Source organism: Alnus glutinosa, chromosome 9 (assembly GCF_958979055.1).
Source record: "Alnus glutinosa chromosome 9, dhAlnGlut1.1, whole genome shotgun sequence".
Taxonomy (NCBI): domain Eukaryota; kingdom Viridiplantae; phylum Streptophyta; class Magnoliopsida; order Fagales; family Betulaceae; genus Alnus; species Alnus glutinosa.
The window spans coordinates 20,044,015-20,055,475 of record NC_084894.1 but is presented as its reverse complement, the minus strand read 5'-3'; the positions used below and the strand labels follow the sequence as shown (position 1 = coordinate 20,055,475).

At 36.2% G+C, this 11,461-nt stretch overlaps 1 pseudogene; it reads right to left on the bottom strand.

The window, feature by feature from the left end:
- Nucleotides 1-671: 671 nt before the first annotated feature.
- Nucleotides 672-10,368, bottom strand: LOC133878367 (uncharacterized; annotated as a pseudogene).
- Between the last annotated feature and the right edge of the window lie 1,093 nt (nucleotides 10,369-11,461).

Genomic DNA, 11,461 nt, shown 5'->3' with positions numbered 1-11,461 from the left:
CCCTCTCACAGCCTTCCTCGCCATTAACAACAATCCACAATTCTCAACCCAAAATCCCTAAAATCACCCCAAATCAGAGCAACTTCAAAGACAGTCAAATTGAGAAAGAACCTGAGATAGTACTCCACCACTCTCCGGTGAAGTCACCAGCAAAATCCGGTCACTGGGCTCCCCCTCCACGCACTCTCACGCGCCGATCTCTCCGTTCAATCTTCTTCCCGCGCTTTTTCTAACCGCCTGAGCGAATTTCAGTTTTCTGTTTCCTGAAGTTTTATTCACCTGATATGACTTGTTTTGTTTAGTTGTCAAGCTTATGTTTGTTGCTTCAGTGTATTTCCTTTGCGGGAAAGGAATTCTAGAATCTTTCAAGCAAATCTTACACTGTTGATGGCATCTGTACAGAGATCAGCTTTCTTTATCTTTTCCGATGCTCTCCCTTAAATAGATGACTAATTGGGTCAAGAAAATTCTCTGCCTTTGAGGTGTCAAGAAAATCTTAATGGAAATCGGACAAAGCTAATTTCCTGCAAATAATGTAGTCAGACTCGCAATACAGTGGACTTAAGTGGTTGCAAATTTGACACAATTAACATCTTAACAAAATATGATGATTTAGAAAGTTTTCAATATTAAAGGAGTAATCAAATGAAGTAATTATTACAAGACCAGAAAAAAAAAAAAAAAAAAAAAATATACATTCTGAGGATTGAATATGTTAGCTGCTATATAATCTCGTCACAGTATTTGTTCATTTATTTTGGTAATGCTTGCTGTAGCAGTTACATTGCATAGATATCGAACTTAGACTAAGCTTTGCATATCAGCGGCAGCCCACGCTGCTAATATCTATGTGAGCTCCTGCTATAAATGTCTTCCCCATCAAGTGAAATTACGCTGGCTAATCTTCAATACTTGCAATCAAAGTTGGCTTTCCAAGTTTCTGCTTTTGAACACGGGATGCTAGTCACTAAGAATCGAATCATCTTAAGAAATAGAAAGCAGATTTTGAAATACTATATATACATCTGTGTGTGTGTGTGTGTGTGTGTGTGTGAGAGAGAGAGAGAGAGAGAGAGAGAGAGAGAGAGAGAGAGTGTGTGTGTACATGCAATTCAACAGTCAAAACGTGTAACCAGGAGATAATATTCTACTGTAGTTATAAAAGGAAAATAAGATGCTTTTACAAGTTAGAATTGAAATGCAGTTATCAAGATTAAATTGCCGCTTGTCATACCCCCAGAAATCTGCAATTCTGAGGAACATATATACACCAAGAAATGTGTTTAAAGAAGAACCAATTTGAGAACATACCAAATTGTAACTCAGGATGGTATATACAGATGTAATTTTGAGACTATATCCACAAATTCATAGTGTGAATAAGTAAGAGCCCCCTTTGAATGTAATGATCTATATATTATTTGTTTGCTATAAAGCAACTTCTGTCAAAATATACTATGCCCAAAGAGAACAAAATGGAGTGCCATCATTCGGGTGATCTCTCATGGAAAATGTATGTATTTCATTGCATTGTACTATACATGGCACCATTTTGTGTTTCATGGGATCAAAAAGTGGTCAGGCTCATATGAAGTAGGAGATGAAGATGGTAATTAGGCATTTTGACAAATCAAATCATGAACGTCATCATGAGGTTTCTAGTAACCCATATCAAACACCCAAATGTACAAGGAAAGACTAAAACCAACTGGTGTAAGTGGCTATCATTGAGCAAGAAACATTAACATGGAAGAATATATGAAACAAAAATTCTATAACAACCCATCTAATATAATCATCTCACTATTAAAAAGAAAAAGAAAGATGGTGACTTAATATCGAAAGAAAAAAAAGGCCTCCAACTTATAGGCTATAACCCTCCTCACACAATCCTCATATGGAGATTCTGCAATTCAACCATATATTCACCAACCATATCAAATTTCTACCGAGGAGTTTTGGAAGTCCCCTTACCTCATTTAATGTAGAATGGCTTTGTTGTTCAAGTTCACGTACTTGTTGCACTGTCATCCCATACCAGTCATCAATCCAACTAAAACAGTTGCGATTACTTTCCAAAAAAAGAGCCTTTTTACCCTACCAAAAGCATAAAAAATCACCAACAAGGTTTTTCGGTTATGGGGAGTAAGGGAAAATATAATGGATTGTTTATCTTATACAAGAAAAATCTGGGGCATAATCATGCAGGCCTCTTTGTCCTTCAAAGTATTTTTGCAAGAAAATTTATATACCTTCCCAATCAAGTTCCTCATATAAACCAGACCCTTTTCCTTTTTGATAAGTAAATAGATTATTAGAGAAGGTTAGCAAAAACGGACAAAGCCCAAGTACACATGAACTATGTTTTCCATACATGCAGAGTGGCGTGAAGTCGTCAACCACTGCACTAGCAGGATCCTAAGAACTGGATGGCATTGGAAAAGCTAAACTCAGGAGATGTATGACATCCTTCTGGATGGTTAAAAACCAGGATTAGTTTGTTACTTCAACATAGAAGAAGCCATCTGGTAGTCCAAAAAGAATTAACAAAAAGCCAGCCTACTACGTCTAGGAAATTGGCAAAAACGGAATGAAGTTCAAAATTGCGATATAAGCACTATTTTTCTTTTTCTTTTTGAAAAGCAAGAAAAAAGGTACTTCCTAATGTCCAGCCTTTGTGATACCTTCCTTGATGCACTGACAGAGATGAAACAAGATTTTCTTGCCTTTTTTATTCCTCTTGTAATTAAGTTTTAAATGCTGATTTTGAAGAGAAAAGAATTGATAAATTTAAATTGAGCATATAGACATTGATTCTTGACTATAAGCTGTAATCCAACTACAAATGTAATTTTCAATTGTAACTTAATGCTGACATCTGCCTGACTGATTAAACACGCATTTCATTTGGCAAAACAACCAGAAAAAAGTTTGGGCATTTGTTTTCACCAAATAATTTGTATTGGAGGTAATATCTCAAGAATTGTTGAAAAAAGAGGTGTTACCGCTATTAGAGCTTGTTCTAGTCGGTATCCAAAGCCCCAGTATGGTGCATCAATTGTTACCAACTTATACGCTGTCATAACAGGATCACATCTATTCTGCAAATGAATTTCATGATTAAAACACAGTCTCTTTCTGCACGGATTTAAAAAACACACAAATCAGAGAGTGCACCATAATTGTTTTGCAAGATATTTGATTGTGATAGCCAAGAGAAAATGTTATACTCTGTCTCATAAAATAGTCTCCTTGTCAAACGCAAAAGTTTTAAGAAAGTAGTAACAAATGCTTTCACCAACTAGCGTTATACTGGTTTTCCAATTTGTCTCCAACTTTTTACTAGAAAGAAGAAAAGACAATTTTACATCTGCTATAATTAATGGAGACAATTTGTCTCCTACTAGCATTATTACATCTGCTATAATTAATGAAAAAGACAATTTTATTTTAGGAAAGTAAACAAAAGAATCTTTAACTTTTGAACTTAGACAAGTTTTTGAGACTTCTAAAAAGGAAAATGCGGACTATTTCTATGAGATGGAGGTAGTAGACTGAGGTTGAATAACTAGTTACTTTAAAAGTGAAAAATGGCTCATACATGATTTATTACAATAATTTGGGCCTTGTATAGAGTGACATAGGGGCTATGCCAAGAAGTGGAGAGAGAGAGAGAGAGAGAGAGAGAGAGAGAGAGAGAGAGAGAGTTTTAAACAGCATGACAATAAAAAAGGACATAATAATGAAGGAATGCAAGCCAAGTTCCTTTAGTTAAGACATCCATAAAAATGCATATTACAAGATTAAACTACATCTATGGGGAATGCCAACCTGCCATCCCTCCAAAAGTGGACCACGGCCCGTTCTCGCTGATTTGAAGTTGGAGAAGTCCACATTATTATTTCCAACTAGATAACTCCAATAATTCGTTTCAGAAGAAGCTATATCAATATATTCCACTTCCCTGGCTGCCAATTGTTCTTCACTTAGATCATGCACCTAGTTTTTCAGCGACACAGTTGAAAAAGGCCAAAAAAGCAACCAACAGAGGAAAGGTAGAGAAATGCTAATTATATTTGAATAAAAACTTGGAGCCATAGTTGTCAGAACATGAATTGTCCCGTGAATCAATTTATCTTCTTTTTTTTTTTATTGTGTATTGTATCATATTGAATTGTGTATAATAAGATACACACACACACACACACACACACACACACACACACACATATATTTGCTACAAATTGAGAACACAGTAAATTAATGAGCAAATTTATCATTCCTTACACAGGCCAGGAATGATAAATTTGGATTTGGGTGGTTGTGATTCAGAAAAGGATTCATCACAGCTTGACAACAAGATAGGTCAGTCGATTAAGGAGAAAGTAATAGGAATACAGGTTAGGGTAGGTGAAGCTAGCTGTTTGGGTGGAGATTCTTCTAATCTGGATGGGTCTGATGTGTGTGGTGAAGATAAGATTGGTGTGGCAGGTTCGGAATTGGCTCTTTTTACCAGGGATGAGCCCCTTGTGTCTGAACCTTTGAGCTGCTGCTCTCATCTAGCTTCTAGTTGGGTTTTGCAGAAGGTGAAGGTCATTCGAAGTGTAGTTGGGCTTTCTTGTGAAGGGTTTGAAGGACAATTTATGGCATTGCTCACAGCCATTGAAGCAATTCATAATCATGAGGAGTGGAATTCCAATTCCAAATCTGCTGTCAGAAGCGATTCATAATCACAGAAGCGATTCAATGCCACCGTCATTTCTCTTATTCCGAAGAAACTAGAGGCCATTGATATTAAGGAGTTTCGACCTATTAGCTTAGTGGGTGGAATGTATAAGATTGTGACAAAAGTTCTAGCTAATAGGTTGACAATGATTGGGGAGGAAATCATTTCTAAGCCTCATAACGTTTTCATCAAAGGTAGGCAGATCCTAGACTCAATTCTCATTGCCAATGAGTGCATTAATAGTAGGCTTAGATCTGAGGTTCCAGGGGTACTGTGCAAGCTAGATATTGAAAAGACTTTTGACCATGTCAATTGGGACTTCCTTTTGTATATGGTGAAGAGATGTGGTTTTGGGTAAAGACGGTGTAAATGGCATACTGTATTTCCTCTGAGCACCTTTCAATCTTGGTACATGGGACCCCGTCAAGTTTCTTTAGTAGCTCTCGTGGCCTGAGACAGGGAGATCCATTGTCTCCCTTTCTTTTTGTTTTTGTTATAGAGGCGTTAGGTAAAATGATTTTAGCTTTAGTAGATGGGGGTCTTTTATCAGGCTTCATGGAGGGGTCAAGGAGTGATGGTGCTATCAACATTTCTTACCTTTTGTTTGCGGATGGCACCTTGATTTTTAGCAAGGCAAATCCAAATCATCGTCGCAATTTGCGTAGTTTGTTTTTATGCTTTGAAGCAGTTTCTGGTTTGAGGATTAATCTGGCTAAATCAGAGTTAGTCTCGGTTCGCAATGAAATCAATGTTGAAGGTCTGGTTAGTATTTGGGGCTACAGGGTATCTTCCTTTGGTATGAAGTACCTAGGTCTTCCCTTGGGAGCTTTGTTTAAAGTCAAGTCTATTTGAAATGACATCATTGAGAAGGTAGACCGTTGTTTCATTGGATGGAAGAGGATGTAGTTATCAAAGGGTGGGAGAGATACTTTGATTAAAAGCACTTTATCTAATCTGTCTACCTATTTCATGCCTCTTTTCCTCCTTCCAGTTGGTGTGACCGATTCCTAGAGAAGTTGTAGCGTGATTTTTGTGGGATGTATGGGTGAAGAGTGCAAATTTCACTTAGTTAGTTGGACTAAGGTGTGTATTCTGATATTTGAAACATGGAAGAGGGTTCAGAATTTACTTGTGTTCAACCGGGCTCTTTTGGGAAAGTGAATATGGCGCTACGTTCATGAGAGAGGAACCTTATGGAGGATGGTTGTGGATTCTAAACATGGTAGCACTTGGGGTGGGTGGTATTCTAATGGGGTTCACGGGTTGTATGGGATGGGACTTTGAAAGAATATCAGGAGGGGTTGGGGGGAGCTTTCTAGCCACACTAGATTTGAGAAGGGGGCTAGCTCCAAAATTCAATTCTAGCATGATGTTTGGTGTGGGGATCAAGCTCTCAAGACATCTTTTATGGACTTGTATAGCGTTGCTCGTTTTAAGGATGTTGTTGTGGCAAACCATTTGGCGCTTTCTAGTGCCTCTCATCAATGAAATATTGATTTTCTCAGAGTGGTTCACGATTGGGAGATGAATCTCTTTACCTCACTCTTCACTTTATTGTATTCCGTGAGTGAGATGGGGTGGTAAAGATATATTTTGTTGAATTCCTTCTAGGAGAGAGTTGTTTGATGTTAGATCTTACTATAATGTTCTTGTTCCCCATGATAACACTCCTTTCCCTAGGAGTATTTGGCATAATAAGGCTCCCTTGAGAGTGCCTTTCTTTGCTTGGTCGGCTGCCTTAGGGAAGATCTTCACCACGGATAATTTAAGGAAATGACATATCATTGTGGTTGAGTAGTGTTGCATGTGTAAGAAAAATGGAGAATCAATGGACTATCTTCTACTCTACTGTGAGATTGCATGTGCTTTTTGGAATACTATCTTCAGTAGTAGGGCTCACTTGGGTTATGCCTAGTAGGGTGATAGATTTTTTGCCTATTGGAGAGCGCCAGGGGATAGGTTTCAACTTGATGTAGTTTGGAAGATGACTCTGCCTTGCCTTATATGGTATTTATGGAGGGAAAGAAATAATCGTAGCTTTGAGGACCATGAGAAGACCTCAGTGGAATTAAAGGCTTTATCCTTTAAGACTCTCATTCTTTGGGCTGCTACCTCATATTTTAGTATTTTGAATTTTCATGTTTTCTTAGATCTCTTCTCCGCTACTAGCCAGACTTCTCTCTTGTATATTCCTTGTTTACTTATGTTGCGCCTTTGCGTTTTTTAATGAATTCGCGATTACTTATCAAAAAAATATTTAAGAAATCTAACTAAATAAGCGAGATGAAAATATATTTACAACATCTACAATGTAGTAAGTTATCAAAAAAAATTTAGTAAGAATTCACACTTTACATTCAAATGGATCACACCGAAAAGTGACAAAGCATGAATATAATGCAAATAATCTTTTTTCTTATCATCTTGTCAAAATAGAATACATTATCTAAAAGGAAGTATGCATGAAAAAGGTTATGCAATAGAATGTAACAATCACAAACTAAAAATAAATGGGAGTTCCTGCATTAGATTAGTAACGAATTGGAGTCTCCACAAAATCCCAATATGAAGAACAGAAAAATAAACAATAACAAAAAAAAAAATTAATTAAAAAAAAAAAGGAGTTATGGTAAAAAAAGATTTTGGATGACAAAAGTAACAAAAATAAAAAATGGATGGAGAGGAAGAAAAAAAAGAGAGCCCATGGATAGCTTTTGTTTGTATGGATAAGCTAAAAAAGATGTTTGGAGCCTTGAAAATTGAAGTTTTTGAGAAAAGCAAACAAAACATAAAAAGATTTATTTTTTACGCGTGGGTAAGCAGAAAGCAAATTAGTGCTTGATCTGTGACAATTCACCAATTCAAAGCGATTCACATGATACACCCAATGAAATCGTACAACTCAGAAGCCTCTTTAAACAACTAAGTGATTTGGAACTTTTCATGATCAATTCGATTTGGAGCTCATAGCACTAAAAGCATGGTTGAGCTGAGGTAAGGAACTAGGCGACGGCAGGAGGGCTCGAGGGACAGGTAGCAATGCAGTAATTCTTTGGAAAAGCCCGGTTCTCTTTGTCTTCGAGCTTTCATTTCTCAATCAGACAATACATAATACAATTCATCTGATTCTAAAAACATGGTTAGAGACATGCTATTCCTAACCTCTACATATAGATATGGACAGGCCAAAGAAACCAACAAGAAAGCAAACATAGAATCCAATGCAAAGTCATATGAGTCTAGAGAGTGCTATAGATCTGAATTAACTTGGTCAAAGAAAAAGAGAAACTTACATTTTCTGACTGTCCCTTGTCAGGCCTATGAACAGTTTCAATGGTTAATTTAAACCTGGGAAAATATGGGCACTGCAGAAATGCAAAAACAATAAGTATGCTCTTCACTATAAGTATGCCCATGAATATTTATTGAATGGAGAGTTAATTGGGGAAACTTTCACCTTCATTACTGGGTAATGTTGCATCCATTTGTAATTTTACAACCCAAAAAAAAAAAAACATATTAATGTAAGTTCTGAATATCGAACATGTTAAAGTATCATGACAAAAATGGCACACCTGATTTGCATCTTGGGAATGCATTCCAGGATTCCTCTTGCATGATGAGAGCATCTGCTGGTGCAAAAGTAGTAAGCCAAGTAGGGACTTTGCTGCAGTGAAATTGCAAGAGTAAGAGAGTGTAAACAGCATAAGAATAAGTTCAAGTCCGCAACAAAGAGGTCTCTAGCAGTTGTACACTTAACAGAAATTAACCCAAAAAAAAAAAAAAAAAAAAAAAAAGATGAGAGAGAAAAAGAACAACAAAAAGAATGGAAGCCGCCAAAACATGCAAGATGTAGCTGATCTTTCAGTGTTGTGATAGCAATTACAATGATTAGAATCAAAGTCATCATAATGATTACATTACCAGTTCTGCTGATCATACTCACCCAATTATAGGAGGATAGCATGAAAAAGTGACACAACAGGCTCATGTATATTTTCAATGGATTATATCAAGTGGCCTATTTTTTTTTTTAATGACGAGGAACCCCTCCAGGATAGAGCCACTTCGTGTACCCACCCATGTTAGGTAAATTTCGGAGTCATTAAAAGCGTCCCTCCACACGGATCGGGTAATACTCCCACTTTGCCGGCGGGCTGGCCCTAAGAATTTTTTGCACTTAAGGAAATTCGAACCTTAGATCTCATAGGACTACCGCAAAGACCAAGGCTCTTACCACTTGAGCCAACCCCTTGGGGTTATATCAAGTGCCCTATGTGGCAGTCATAATCATATCAGTCGAACATAAAGTAAACACTGTTATCGCCCTACTGATCGGATCTCTTATAACTTTTCATCCCATGAAATTCAGTCAAAACAGTCCAACTATGTCAGTGGAGAGGCAATAAAGCAGTTAAAATTTAAGGAAATATTGCTAACTTTCTAGATGATAAAGGGCCTCAAAGAACAGATGCACAGCTTTCAAATGCCAGTTCACAATTCAATCACATATTGCTAACTTTCTAGATGATAAAGGGCCTCAAAGAACAGATGCACAGCTTTCAAATGCCAGTTCACAATTCAATCACAACAATTTCATTCTACCACACTTTTAACATTCATCGCCCTTCTCAATTACCTTTGTAGACGATAAATTTTATTAGTGTATCGACCTTTTCCACGTACGTTATCTTCAAAGGGCTTATTCTCTAAGACTTCTATCCCTTCATCACCAGTCGTGTGCTGTTGCGACATCTTCATGACCACGTACATATGTGCTACATTATACTGCATTGCAAACATGTAGTTTAGAGACAAAACTCAGAATCCTGCTAGAAATGAAATGGGGTATTTTATAATTACACACACTTCGTAAATCATCAAAATCTGAAACATATTTTCTTGGTTTACCTCTTCCAACGACATGGGCATGACAATCCGACTTCACAGAAGTTCCCCAATAGAAAAGTAACAGGTTAAGGAAAACCTCCAAAACCAACGGCTAGCCTTATTCTCTAATGAAATTTGCATAAAGAAATTGAAAAAACATCACTCTTTCATAGCTCCTAAGAAGCATAAACCAAGTCTTACTTCATAAAACTAGCACAAAATTAACAAACACATTGAGTGCGCCATATCTACATAGTAGTCCCAAACTCAACATTGTAGAACTACTTGGAGTTAAAATGATTTCGAATTTTAAAGCAAAAAAAAGGAATATGCTCAGGTTAAAAGAAATTAAACAAACAAACAAACAAACAAACTCTCAGACATATTGGGTGTCACTCATTTGTATGAACTCCCACAAATTAAACTAAGAAAGTTCAGAAACCACAGCTTGAGAGCTTTATCTGAATGGGTCAAAAAAACACTAGCTATCTCATCTTTAATTTGGTTAGTAAGGCAAAAAAAATAAAAATAAAGCATAAAAAGAATAAAAGTGTTTTAAAGCTACGGATCATAAGCCAAAAGAAGCAATTCTGAAAAGGATACAATTCCTTGATCTGAACCATTTCTCGTAGATTCCAGTGAGACAGTGAGGGCCAGCTTCAAATGTAGACAGCGCTCAGAAGGACGAAGGAGAGGAAGATATAGAGAGCATATAGGGAGGATGTTCCAGTCGGCACGGAAGAAATTAAAGGAATATGCTATTGGAAGAACGCGTGGTAGTAAAAGCGCGCCCAAATAACTTATTAATGATTGCGTGAGCGTCGACGTCACGTCGTCGGTCAGTCATCGACTGCCTCGTTTGGACCGTTTAGTAGGGTTGGGTAAGCCTGTGGGTTTGGGCGGGCCAGAAATGGGTCCAATATGAAATGGGTTTTTATTATTTTTTTCTTATATTATTATAATTATAAATTATGTAATATGAGATATATAATCATCTAAAGATATATTAATAAGTTATTTGAAAAATACTCAGTTTCAAAGTTATATAGAAAAAACATTGATGGTTTTAACTCAAATCATGCTTTATATGAAATAATGTTTTTTTATGATTTTAGATAAAATAATGTTTTTTAAAATACAAGTTCAATTATGTTACTGTATGAAAACACAATTTTAATAGTATATATTATATTTTCTTAATAGCTTTGAAATTATGCGAAAAGATAATACTGAATTTGGTGTTAATTTAACGTTAATAAGTTATTTAAAAAATCGGTAACGCATCTTCTTTTTTTCTTTTTCTTTTTTACTATTGAATACTTTTTTTAACACGTAGCGTGCTCCCATTTAAAAATAAAAGGAAATGGGAAGCTCTCCACTTGAAGAGGAGTCGCTCCTATTTCTTTAGTGGGTATTTCTAGAAATTATAAAATATAATTACCGAGTATCCACGTTGGGATCTCTCAATTTTCAAGTGAAATTAACAAGATATATTTCAGGATCCAAATTAAATTTCACAAATTTAATGGCTTATATGTTGCGATATGGTAAATATGAAATAAAAATGTTCTATTTCATGGTTTAGGCCTTGGGGTATGAAATTGCATGCGAAGAAACATGAACATCAAAAGAATGATTGGAAATTATGGATAAAATACCATCAAGAGGTATTATCTATTGATTTTTTTACCCTTTTTTTCTTTTTAACTCGGTGTCTTAACAATTGTCAATGTGTTTATCAGAAGGCTCACATAATCTTGGTGAATGTTTTGCAAGATATACCACACAAAGATTACCAACTAATTTGTTTTGAGTATGTTCAATAAATAAGTCATGATTCAATTG